Raw genomic sequence first — 13884 nt, 5'->3', positions numbered from 1 at the left:
AATTTTGATATTTTTATCCCACTGAGTTCAAATCCCTTTGGTCATTGAAATCTACATTTCATTAGCTTTCTAATCACGCATGTAGCCAAGAGATTCTTTAAAAGAAAGGCGAGAAACAAATCTAAGCTTTTTCATGCAAGAGTGTTACATTATATTTGAATTGAAGCCGCGATTGAACAGACGAGTATAAACATCACAACCGCGGCACAAAAATTTTGATATTTTTGTCACAGTGAGTTTAAAATCTCTTCGGACATTAAAATCTACATTCTATTAGCTTTTAAATTACGTGTATTTCTTAGAGATTCGTTGGAAGTAACGCGAGAAACTTTTTTTTTATGGAAGTGTATGATTGTGTATAGCCGTTGTACAATTGAAAACGGTGAAAGACACGTAACGCGCGAGGTAACATTATCCGCCAGAAAATCGATACCTTCTAAAAATAACTTCAGAGGGATTACGATGGGGATAGGGCCTATATGGGGGATTACCTCTCTTTTGACAACAACTAATCTTTCTTTGTAATTAGTTGCTGTATCATACCATTGTTATTCTAATTTTCCGCTAAATATTGTTCATCAATGTAATTCCATCCGTAAACGGACGATGGCACAGGAGTTGCCGAAACATGTCTTTAAAATTTAAAAGTCTTGTTCTCTTCATTAAGATTGTTAAAAAAATCCGGCTTTTACGTCCTTTTACAACTATCGTACTTCATGCGTTGTACAGTCCATCACGCCCCTACATGTAAATGAACAGGTTTTAAATGTGTCCATGGCACACTGATCACTTGCATGGCAAGTAGTAGCTAGGCCATGCACAGAAAGCAAATCAAATTGAGGGCCTCTTCGCCATATATGGGTCGCTGAAAAATTGTTATGGTAAGTACAAAACCGGTGTAAGACTTCTACGGCAAATTGTTTTCAAGAACCACGTTGATCAGGTAAATATATTCTGGTACTTATAATTTTTAGGCTATTGGTGGCTCTCATGGCGTTATTTTTAATCATTAGTTTGTCCCGCTCAGTTCCATTCCATGCATCTCGTAATATTCCCTTTGCGTCCAATATTACTCAATTCCCAGAAAGAAAAACAAGAAACAACTGAAAAACTAAGTTGCGACAAATCCGGCTGTAAGTCAGCCAGCTAATCCCACCAGCAACAACTAATACGCTTTAATCTTATCTTTAAGAGGAAGCTAAAGCTGAGAGGAGAATTAGGAGACGAGAATGCAGTTAAGCAGCCTCTAGGTTTAACATACGCATGTAACGCGACTGATAGTGCACCTGCTTTAACTACGCTTTCGTATCGTGAGACTGCGGAAGTCTAATTTTTGAAAAATCAGGGATATACTACGTACCAGTAAGATCTTGTGTAGATTCCACTTACATTCACATAAACACTGACCACATCGCCTACAGATTTACTCATTTATTGAACTTCACCCACGGTCTTGTCTCGGCTTATTAGCACTAAGTTCGCGAAGTTAAACCAAATACTTCATTTGTGCACGTTAAAAACGAGCAACTATGATATTAATATGAGCCGCCATTTTACAAAATTTATGCTTCTATTCAATAAGAAATTTATGTCGCATTGATGCACTCTCTGAAGGGGACAAAGGAATCCGATTTTCAATATATACATACATACAGTCTACAGTAGTTTGTTTTAAAGTGTAAATCAAGCAATTGGTTTAGTGTGTTGCCCACGCTTGACATGCGCGAGTGACCAAAACTCTTGTGCTTCGCCAAATCAATAGACAGAAATTTAGGACCATTTTCCACCACATTGAGCATAGGAAAAAGATCATGACACGCATTTTGTTTCTTTTGCTTATCAGTGGTTTTATATTTCTAGTATTCGCCTTGAGAATCGTCGAATTCGCTCATACGGATGATACGCTTTGATACACCCGTATATACATCTACTGAACACAATAGATGTTTCGCAAATAATGGTACAAACGGGCCAATATTCGCGAAACTATACGCAGATACTGTATCCACTCTCGAAAACGCCGTCATATGGTCAAACTAATACGTCGAAATCACCTTTACAATTTTCCCACAAATTGAACACCAAGAACACTGCCCTGAGCCTGAGGAAAAAGGTATGTTTGAACGCGGGCTGCATTAATACCAAGAAGTGTAAATTCTTGAGCTCAATTTATTAAACTTCTGTGCTACTACGGAACAAACGATGCCACTTTTTTCGGTTTAACGGTTTGATATCACTGGGTCAGTCGTTTCACTCAGATGAAGCTATTTCGCTATAAACTAATAGCCACCATACACTTGAAAACTCAACACTATTTGCATGCTTTTACTTTTCATTTGCGACCATGAACGAATTTCTCAAGTGGTAACCGACACCTTTTTTGAGTGGATCCATATGCAACTTTACATGGTGTTGTTTGTTAATCTTAGATTAGGTTTAATATAATGCGATTTTATCCAGTTTTGGGCGATTTTAGGTCAAAATTCGTATCATAAAATAAATAAGTTCGGCCGTTCGAAATGGCTGCGATTTTGCATGAAAAATCTTATCTGATCCCATCTGCTTTTACGTCCATAAAAACCGCATGACGCACAATCTTTTTTTCTGAACAACAATGGCACATCACTTGTCACGCTAAAGAATTAACAACTCCACAAATTCAATAAACCGTTTCAAATGCGCCGCTATGGGCTACTATTAATCCAAAATATAATGCTTCGGGACAATAACGATACTGGGGGCCAGAGTAAAATTAAACTGCAGCATAGCGAGAGGCATGGTGTTTTTGATCGTTCCAGAGCATTTCTTACATGATCAATTTTTTGACCACAGAAGAAAAAATTATTAGAGCGCGATTGTTCTTGTCTTCTACGGAAAATGTCCCCACCTCTCCCCTCTTAAATACAATTGTTGTTTATTAGCCCAGCAGAAAAAAGTCGATGCAAGAATCAAAAAGAAAATTGAAGTGTCTAACAGTTTTGCCTTCAAACTGTATAGTTTTAAATGGTTATTAATTTTCATTAACTGTAGACCAGTAGCAGTGCAACTATCAGTAATAAACGTTAAGGGCGTGCAATTGAGTAAATGAAATGAACATCAACCTATATAGTTAGTAATACACTTCATAACAAGAAAATGATGGACCCAGGAGGTAATGATGATGATGATGATGATGGATGATGATGATGATGATGATGATGATGATGATGATGATGATGATGATGATTAGTCAGTCACTGAAAAACCCTCCTACTTGGAAAATCGATTAGCCTGGGTGGCTAGCTTTTATCTCCCATAAGGCGCTTTACGTTTGTCCAGTCTGGAACATTTTTTAACACAGATCAAGTTTGGGTAGAAATAAAAAAAGGCCTACTGTGGGATTTTAAAAGTCGCCATAACTTTCAGCAACGTAGGGCACCTTAAGGCGATTTATAAGGCGACTTAAGCGAAACACACTACAAAATTGAAGTGATTGTACGCGACTTAAGGCAATTTTGGGCGACTTAAGGGGATTTGGGGTGACTTAAGGAGATTTTTATACAAGGGGCAATGAGTAAGCTAGACTGTTTTCCATTTATAGTTAAGCATAGTCTTGTCCGACATGGAATCATCAACCTTAAGGGCAAGCAGGATGTTCTGGCCTGTGAATGATCTATTGTAACCCACCAACCTGAACCAAGCCTTAAAAGGCATGTATAGCTCTAACCATTACTGAGAAACCCAGGCTTTGTTATCACAAAGAATTTGAGGCCTTTATATAGACACCCCAGCATGTTCAAGGCCTTAATTCAATATCGTTTTAACTAACAAGCATAATAGAATCATACAACTGACTTTGACAATGTCACAATCATCGATAAAGGAAACAATAGTTCCAGAAAGACACTGGAGTCATGGCACACGGCCAAAACTGTCGAGGCTGACAACAATTCATGCCCGCTCCCGCTTCTTTTGAACAAACATTAGCTTCAGCACCTTTAGTATGGTTTTTAACATTTCTTTCTTGTATGTATTTTTTAATTTATGCATATTATTTTCTCTTTATTTCATCAGATGTTTTTATTCGTCGAAGACAGTAGACTGACTGTCGAAAGCTTAGTAATACACTTCATAACAAGAAAATGATGGACCCAGGAGGTAATGATGATGATGATGATGATGGATGATGATGATGATGATGATGATGATGATGATGATGATGATGATGATGATTAGTCAGTCACTGAAAAACCCTCCTACTTGGAAAATCGATTAGCCTGGGTGGCTAGCTTTTATCTCCCATAAGGCGCTTTACGTTTGTCCAGTCTGGAACATTTTTTAACACAGATCAAGTTTGGGTAGAAATAAAAAAAGGCCTACTGTGGGATTTTAAAAGTCGCCATAACTTTCAGCAACGTAGGGCACCTTAAGGCGATTTATAAGGCGACTTAAGCGAAACACTCTACAAAATTGAAGTGATTGTACGCGACTTAAGGCAATTTTGGGCGACTTAAGGGGATTTGGGGTGACTTAAGGAGATTTTTATACAAGGGGCAATGAGTAAGCTAGACTGTTTTCCATTTATAGTTAAGCATAGTCTTGTCCGACATGGAATCATCAACCTTAAGGGCAAGCAGGATGTTCTGGCCTGTGAATGATCTATTGTAACCCACCAACCTGAACCAAGCCTTAAAAGGCATGTATAGCTCTAACCATTACTGAGAAACCCAGGCTTTGTTATCACAAAGAATTTGAGGCCTTTATATAGACACCCCAGCATGTTCAAGGCCTTAATTCAATATCGTTTTAACTAACAAGCATAATAGAATCATACAACTGACTTTGACAATGTCACAATCATCGATAAAGGAAACAATAGTTCCAGAAAGACACTGGAGTCATGGCACACGGCCAAAACTGTCGAGGCTGACAACAATTCATGCCCGCTCCCGCTTCTTTTGAACAAACATTAGCTTCAGCACCTTTAGTATGGTTTTTAACATTTCTTTCTTGTATGTATTTTTTAATTTATGCATATTATTTTCTCTTTATTTCATCAGATGTTTTTATTCGTCGAAGACAGTAGACTGACTGTCGAAAGCTTATAATTTTTAAAATCGTTTTACCAGAGAACGCTTATACATATATTGTTTATTATAAAAACCTGGTAACAATAGACTCGAAAAAATGTGTCCAAGCAAGCCGGGAACCAGAGTATTGCCTGGACTAATATGCAAGAATTGTGTATCAGGCTAGAGCATGCGTGGGCAATTTGACATGATACATTATACGTCCACTTGTAAGTGATCACATCTGGAATTTTCAGATACACAGCTCATCCAAGAAGATGATTGATCACTAATAAATATGTAAAAAGTATAAAAAATCACTCAATCAATCACAATAATATATTTAAGCTTATATCAAAGAATTAGATAAACTGCATTAACATCATTTTGTTATAATAATAATAATAATAATAATAATAATAATAATAATAATAATAATAATAATAATAATAATAATAAAACTTACGTCAATGGCTGAACGCCCCCAAATCCCACTTGGTTTGGTAGCGGGGTTGCAATTGCTTAAAATTTATAAACATACCAGGTTTATACCAGAAATCCAGCTATATTATATATTAGTCTTTATTTTTCTTTTTTTTTTTTTTTTTTTTTATTCTTTTTAATTTTCGAGGACTCTTTTGTAAATCACTTATTAGTGACATTGATTTCCTCAATAAAGATTGTTATTATTTAAAAATGCCCTTTCTTCGGTATCGTTTTACCTGTTTGAAAGAAAATATATTCCGTTCAGTTGATGACAATATACAACATATAACAGAACTAGAATACACATTATAAATTCACAAAAATGTACATGTAAACAGACATGCATCTGTGCCGCCATTTTGATTTATCTGAGCACGATCGTCCCAGAATGCGTTTCTTCTCCTCTTCTTATTTTCAGTGCCCAGGCTACTTTTAAACACGGTCAGTATAAAAGCAGGACTACGGACTACGGACTGAATACAAAATGGGCTGAGGTATGGAACGAGGACTACGGACTACGAAATGGGTAAAAAACACGGATTAGGGTATAAAACGTGCACTGTGTATAAAATAGTGAGGACCAACACTTTTAACTGTCAACATATAAACTTGCTTTATCTCGGCCAAAAAGCACCTGCATTTTAATACGTAAGGTCGCGCCGAAGTGTGTCCTCCATTTTTTTGTTTTTCAGCGTTCGGTCTCTTGGCATTTGACGTCATTTAAAGCAATTTTTCAATTATTAATATCTTCATTCAAACAATTTTTAACCACTTACATCCTGCTTAAGTACAGTGATTTATTAGGAAACATCTTCTTTTTTTTATTATTTTCAAAAGTACAGGATCAAGCCGTTCCAGCCGCAATTATTCTTGTGGGCCTGCAAACCTACAAGCTAAGCCCCGGTTGTTCGAAAGCCGACTGACGCTAATCCCGGCCGATTAAAAGTTAATCCAGGTGTTCATCTCGCTCGTAAAAAAAATGTTTCAGTTAAAAGCTGCTTTTAAGCTGCTTTAAATCAAAACTGAAGGAGAAAAATCTTTTGGAAAAATGCTTATTGATTACTAATTAAAAACTCGAATCAAAACTTCACGTCAACCCAGGATTTGCTTAATCGGGCAGTGGAGTAAAACGCAAGTCAAGATGATGAACAAAATCATTTCGCAAGGATCGAAAAACAGATGCACTTCTTTGTTGATCTAAACTACTCCAGAACATCTCTTTGCGAGAAGAGACCTCTGCAACGGAAACTTTACTGGAAAAAGAAATGTGCCATGAGCATCCTGAAAGTCCCTAAAACATGGATGGTTCAGTTAAAAGTACTGACCCAAAATAGGAGGAAGAATTATTCAGTTGGAAAAATGATTGTAATCTTTGTCAGTTATTGTACATTTCCGGTGGGTGTTAGAAAAACCGATAATTACTTGATGATACTTCGAAAAATCTGTAACCTTTTCTTTTTTGTACCTAGTCCGTGGTCTGTAGTCCGCAGTCCGTGTTTTATAGCGACCGCTTGTTAAATAGCATTTCTACTTAATAGTCAATTACAGGAAACGTTTTGGCAATGAAGAATTGCAGCAAGAAACTGAATTCAAGGAAATCAGAACGAGCTTCAGCCTGGCCAGAATTCAGCTTTTCCGTTTGTTTACGATAATATGATTCAAACAAATGCTCAATCAAATCCCGTCAGTTTTGAAATACACTCATCGCGAATGGATTTGGTACGATAATATCCACAAGTTATCTTTTCTTACATTTATGCACTGTTCGATGGCACCTAATCAGTTTTCCAATCGGCAAGTAACTGATAGTGGATAATTTTAACCTTCATACAGTGTACACTTATATAACGCTTAAATTTTAAGATTAAATTCTCGACAAGAGAAAACGACTCTTGATTTTCATTTAGCCTAAAGTTAGAGGCTTAGTTAGAAAAATTTTTATCGTCCTACTAGAAAAGAAAAGCCCATTTGATTTATTTGTGTTCTCCAAAATGCTGCAATAAAATGGTTATGTAAAAAAAATTCCACGTTTTACGTTTTCCGTTTTAGCCTCAATAACTGCACATGACATAAGCCTATAAGCACAGTCAGAGTCCACCGGTTAATTCAATCCCATACCTGCTTTAAAACACATTTGTCAGTACCCCTGCCTTCTTAAGATGCAAGAGAATCGGAGCCATGCCAGCGAAAGAACGTTCTCGTACCATTTAGGGTTTGTGTTAAAATGTGCAACAAAAAGGTCAAGCCCAGCTTTTAAGTTCTCATATTTAGTATATCAGGGATGCCAGACGGTAATGTTGTGACTACCAGTTGAGCCACTGGCGATCAGTAACCCAATGAATAAACTATTGTGCAAAATTAATTCATTATTCGTTTTATTGAAATGGGGAAGTTTATCCTCTAGGAGCAATTTGAGCTTTCTCTGACCTAAGCGACCTAAGGCGACTTCAGGCGAAATAAGGTCCCAGAGTAGGCCTAAAACATGTCTCCGATACGATATTTGCCTCATGTGGAAGATATAAACGTGTGGAAACTACCGTGTACATCATGAAACCGTTTTGTTCGATGACGTCACTTTTATTTATTCGTTCAATTTCTCGGTAATAAAAGTCCCATGATGATAAATCCTTTTTTTTAATAATATAAGTAACAAGATATAATATTTTGTTTACATGTGGTGATGATAATGATGATGACGTTGACGATGACAATGACGATAATGATGATGACGATGATGATGATGATGATGATGATGATGATGATGATGATGATGATGATGATGATGATGATGATGATAGTGAATGATGTTGATAATTGCCAATGACTTTTTTTTTTCAGATCAACGCAGTTCTAAATCCTATGAAGGCACGTACTAAGCAGACCTCTCGAGCTCGAAAAAGGCGTCTTCCAGTTGACAAAGTTTCACACGACACGACCGAACCGGAAGTTAAACGCATTTATAACGAATAGGCGAGTGACTATGAACATGTATGTTCTGATACCGTCTTTTTGTAGTTAATGTTGTAGTGTTGTAAAAGAGAAAGCTAGACATTGCAATTTAAGTAACTAAAGCAAAGCAATCTCTTATTAATGACTAGTTAGTTTAAATTATTAATGGCCTGTGTTAATTACTTCAATGGCCAAACTCTCACAATTCACCCCATAGCCCACTGGTTTAACATCCGGACACAAGAGAGGATGAAGGTAAGAGAGGTAATCCTCCATATAGGCCCTATTCCCATCGTAATCCCTCTGAAGTTATTTTTAGATCTCCCGCGAGATCCAGTGTCCCAAGAGGGTTACGTGATAGCCTATCATATATCCTGAGTTTTACCCACGTTGACAGCTGAGCCGATTCCCACGCAATGCTACGCCTCTTTCGCGAATTGATCTAAAAACAAAATGGCGGAACATGCATTCAGAAAGCGGTGCCTGCATATGTTTTGTGGACGAATGCGAGTTCAAAGTGGTTGTATTTGGACAACGCAGATTGGAAAAGAATCGCTCCGGCATGATTTGTTTTAGAGCCCAACTGTGCGGAAATTATGCAAGAATATTACAATACAATTAACTGGCGAAAATTGAAAGCCGTGATTGAACAGACAAATACAAACATCTCAACCTATAGGCACGAATTTCGATATTTTATCGCAGTGAGTACAAAATCCCTACAGTCATTGAAATCTACGTTTTATTTACTTTCTAATCACCTATGTAGTTAAGAGATTCGTTGGAGGAAACGCGAGAACAAATCTTTTTTCATGCAAGTGTATTACATTTAGCTGTCGAAACATTGAAACCCGCGATTGAACAGACGAGTATAAACAACTCAACCTCCGGCAAGAATTTTGATATTTTTATCGCAGTGAGTACAAAATTCCTTCAGTCATTGAAATCTACGTTCTATTTACCTTTAATCACGTATGTAGTTAAGAGATTCGTTGGAAGAAACGCGAGAAATAAATCTTTTTTCATGCAAGAGTGTTACATTTAGCTGTCAAAACCGCGATTGAACAGACGAGTATAAACATCACAACCTCGGCACGAATTTTAATATTTTTATCCCACTGAGTTCAAATCCCTTTGGTCATTGAAATCTACATTCCATTAGCTCTAATCACGCATGTAGCCAAGAGATTCTTTAAAAGAAAGCCGAGAAACAAATCTTAGTTTTTTTATACAAGAGTGTTACATTATATTTGAATTGAAGCCGCGAGTGAACAGACGAGTATAAAGATCACAACCGCGGCACGAAAATTTTGATATTTTTGTTACAGTGAGTTTAAAATCTCTTCAGACATTCAAATCTACATTCTATTAGCTTTCAAATTTCTTAGAGAGTCGTTGGAGGTAACGCGAGAAACAATTTCTTTTATGGAAGTGTATGATTGTTGTTAGCCGTTGTAAAATTGAAAACAGTGAAAGACACGTAACGCGCGAGGTAACATTATCCGCGAGAAAATCGATACCTTCTAAAAATAACTTCAGAGGGATTACGATGGGAATAGGGCCTATATGGGGGATTACCTCTCTTACCTTCATCCTCTCTTGCCGGACAGTAAATCGGGAGGTCATAGCCACAGGTTCTACTCCTGTTGAGACAACTTAGTGTACCCGTGTCACTGACGTATAAAATCATCTTTCTTTCCCAACGTCAAATTAGCTTCAAAAATACCGATCGCATTCTCCAACTATCGGCTGAAAAAGAGCCCAAAGGAAGTTTTTTGTTCAGCCAAATGAAAAGTAAAGGATTATTTTCCCCGTGTTTCTAATAACCTCCATCTTTTTCTGCTACGCAACCTTCGAAAACGAAAATCACTTGGCAAAGATCTTCCGACAATCAAACTTGATCACCTTTGCCTGAGAAAGCTCCCTATATCATTCCCTGGTTTTTATTTAGCATGGAGATCTTATGTTTGGTAAACTGACGCCTGCAATCACAAGAAGCATCAGTGTCCGACGTCTTCCAATTTTCCAGTCAATATTTTGGTTGGTTCGTTGTTGTTGTTTTCGTTACAGTTGTGTAAAAACGCTCTTTTTTATGCATTATGCTTTAGCCAATTTACAGGTAATTTTATTTGAAAATATAGATCGTTAAACCTACCTAGACTGGGTTAGGGGGTGAATTAAGCCCGCAGGGACTTTGAACGGGAATAACGCGTTTTATATTTGAGCAAACTTCGTGACTTTTTCGCAACAAATTTACGTGGTCGGTTAGTGTTCATTGATTCTGAAGTTACCATGACAACCAATTCTTTACAGGCACATTTTTTCGGAAAATGGAAAATCCTTTTTTGAATGGAAGAAAAATGCTTTCTTTCTTTACCTTTTATGTTTTTAACTCATATTAGTGGTTCTTTGTTGATTTTGATTCTTTCTAGGTGGAGTCCTTTGTTTCACAATTCATGAACTGGATTTGGACGACTACCAAGCAAAGATGTTAGACCTTGAGAAAGCAAGAAGGTGGAAACTTATTTTTAAGTCACAGTCCCAACTGTTCAAAGTGTGCAGGGGTTATTTGCTAGTATTCACGTACGAAATTTGTGCAGAATAATAACTGAGCCGATCACAGATTTCAGCATCCAATGCTATCTGTTCTTTTACCAGTTAATCAATGTAAGGAGCTACAAATAACTTCCCTGACAGGTTAGGCCATAACAATTATGTCGATAGGTGTATTTGTTTCATCCAGTGGCAAGGGTCTAGGAATGCTCAGTAAAAGAAAAATCGAGCTTCCCCAACAGGAGTCTGTCATTTATTCACAATTCTTTCACATATACCACACATAGACAGGATGTTTGTCCCATAAACCTAGTTTAATGGCCTTAGCTCCCACGAGTCTCCTGTAGCTCAGTGGTTGAGCATCCGAACTAGTAATCGGAATGTCTTAGGTTCGACTCCTGATAGGAGAACTCGGATTTTCTTTTTCCGAGTACTCATTAATTATCATTTATACTCGTGCACTAGGCTTAAAGTATAATATCACATTTCTTTAACAACAATTATAGCACATAGGACTTAAACAAGAAGTTTTGCTATAAAAGGGCAAGCCTCTCCTTCATTTCACACCTTTGCGGGTGTGAGATGCTAATTTTAATAGATGCTGTTTAACTGTGGCAAGTTGTTGACTCAAGCGTCCTTTGAAAAATATGCCTCAAATTTTTATAATATCACCACAGCAATATAAGATATCAAGTCCTAATTTGTTTGACAAGGGTTATTCTGAAAACTAAGCCAATTTTATCGGTAAAAGCCGATTAAAAAGACACATGTTGTTTCTCAGTTGTTTACGCTCTAATGGTTGATTGGCAACTGAAGGTGAAAATGGCCAGGCCAGGCCCCTTTTATACCGGAATTTCCTGTTTAATGGACTACTTAATCATACCGGTCTAGTGGCAGCAATGGACAGCGACAGCAGTAGGAAGTGGGCAGCACACGAAAGCCACTGCTTTTTCACCAATCTTTACTTCAGATACGAATTCGCAGTTTCCTTTAATTAAATCTTCTTCATGCTTAAGGGAACTGAAAAAATGTAGCTGTTAGAATGCCCGGAAGGGATGTTTTTATAAACTTGTTTTTTTTTCCCGTAGGAGTGTTATTTTTCTTTTCCTTGTTCTATTACGATTTTCTTTTCAATTGTGTCGCACAATGTAGAGGATTGATGCGCGGCCTTCACCAACAGCTTCCACAAGTCTTGTGCCAGTCTGCCATGAACCAAATTTCAAATAGCTCCTTGAATATTTTGCAATGCATGAACGACTCTTAGAGGTCTTCATTACAGCATTATCAAGTCTATATGTTCTTAGGCTAGAAGTTATAGTCAGAAGGTTTCCTCTTTTTCCTCACTTCAAATGTTGCAAATTACAGCTGACATTTGCGGTTAAACTGGATAAAAAATGAGCTGGAAGCAAGACAACAAAATGCGCTAGTCCTGGCCATTACGAAAGGGAACCGTCACGTGTTTGTTTACAATCTTCCAAAAATGAACTGCACAGGAGAACATTAACAGAGTCTATTTTATAACAATGACCCACTGCAGCAGAAACTGCTAAGGCTGAGCTAATTTGTTTTCTTTGTCCTTCCAGACCATAGCTTGCGCTGAATGGTTTAAACACTCCCTGCAGGTACTCCGGAATTTGTTTGTTAATAGTACACGTTTTGAACATCAATTTCGCCTTAAGATTTTTCTTCTTGTATCTTGATCAAGGTTATCCCATCCTAGACGAGTAATTTTCCGTTGATAACACTCTTTTTCTAAAGACGTTTGTTTTGTACGATCGCATTAGTACTGGAATATTCCAAGTTAGGGGACCAATTAATATACCTAATCCCAAAAAGGTGGAGGTTACCCCTGGTGGTGTCGCACCGATATGACATACCAGCCGTGCACATGTTTTTTAAAGGAGGATTTGTCACGGCGATTTTGCTGTATTTATGTCAAAACTACTCAAATATTTGACAAAAAAAAATTTTGCTACCACGAAATTGCTCTTAGCACACCGGAAAGAAAATATAAAGGGATTTCTGCAAGGAAGAACTAACTATAATCAATTTTTAGCGACTTCTCTAAAATACAGAGGAAGAACAGTGAAAACATTGGCCAACTTTTTCAAGTTACAATCCATTTCCATCCTAGCCATCCGCAAACGAACGAAACTAAAACTAGTTTCTGTGCACCAGTAGGGTTATTGTTAACAAAACTGAAGCATTATTTTTAACGATTCCGCGATTCATATGGTTTTTTGGCCACTCAAAGTCACACTAAAAATATGTGACGCTGCGCCTTTAAGGCCGGCACAAACTAGGGGACATTCTTCGGGACACGTTGCAGGGACAAATCCCTTAGTGTGTACTCTTGGGGCACGTGCCGGCTGCAGGGACAGTACGTAGGCTGGTGCACACAAAGTGCACACGAAGCGGATTGAGGCCTAAAAATCCCAGAAATTACTGTTAACTTTTAACCCAAAAAATTCAGGTAATTCCCATTAGGCCACTTGACTTCGCCCTCGACAGAGCTCTCTTTACGTATCAGAGTGTTGAACTTCGAAGGCTATGCCATCTTTATTTAACGTCATCTAGAGTGTGTGGTGCTATGCCCTTTTCTAACTTTGCCAGAAAAGGGGTCAGGGCCTTCTTTCGGATGTTTTTCTTCCCATAATCCGTTTGATCCTTATCCCATAGCAGACGGTTATCTTTGTAGAATTAATCAATCAGCATTTTTGTGGTGGCTACGCTCCACGACGTTTCCTCAATAACTTCGTCCTCCGAGGCCACCATCATGATTGACTGCTACTGAAGGGTCTTGGGATAGCCAATGGCGCGTTTTTATTGGTTCATTTCTATTTTGTAG

At 37.7% G+C, this 13884-nt stretch overlaps 1 protein-coding gene across 1 annotated transcript in view; it reads left to right on the top strand.

The window, feature by feature from the left end:
* The window catches only part of LOC146459521 (uncharacterized), a 181777-nt gene that overhangs the window by 102190 nt on the left and 65703 nt on the right, over nt 1-13884 (top strand). The gene's annotated exons all lie outside the window — the stretch shown is intronic.

Source organism: Pavona decussata, unplaced genomic scaffold (assembly GCF_977016875.1).
Source record: "Pavona decussata unplaced genomic scaffold, jaPavDecu1.1 SCAFFOLD_219, whole genome shotgun sequence".
NCBI lineage: Eukaryota > Metazoa > Cnidaria > Anthozoa > Scleractinia > Agariciidae > Pavona > Pavona decussata.
This window is presented reverse-complemented; position numbering and strand designations above follow the sequence as displayed.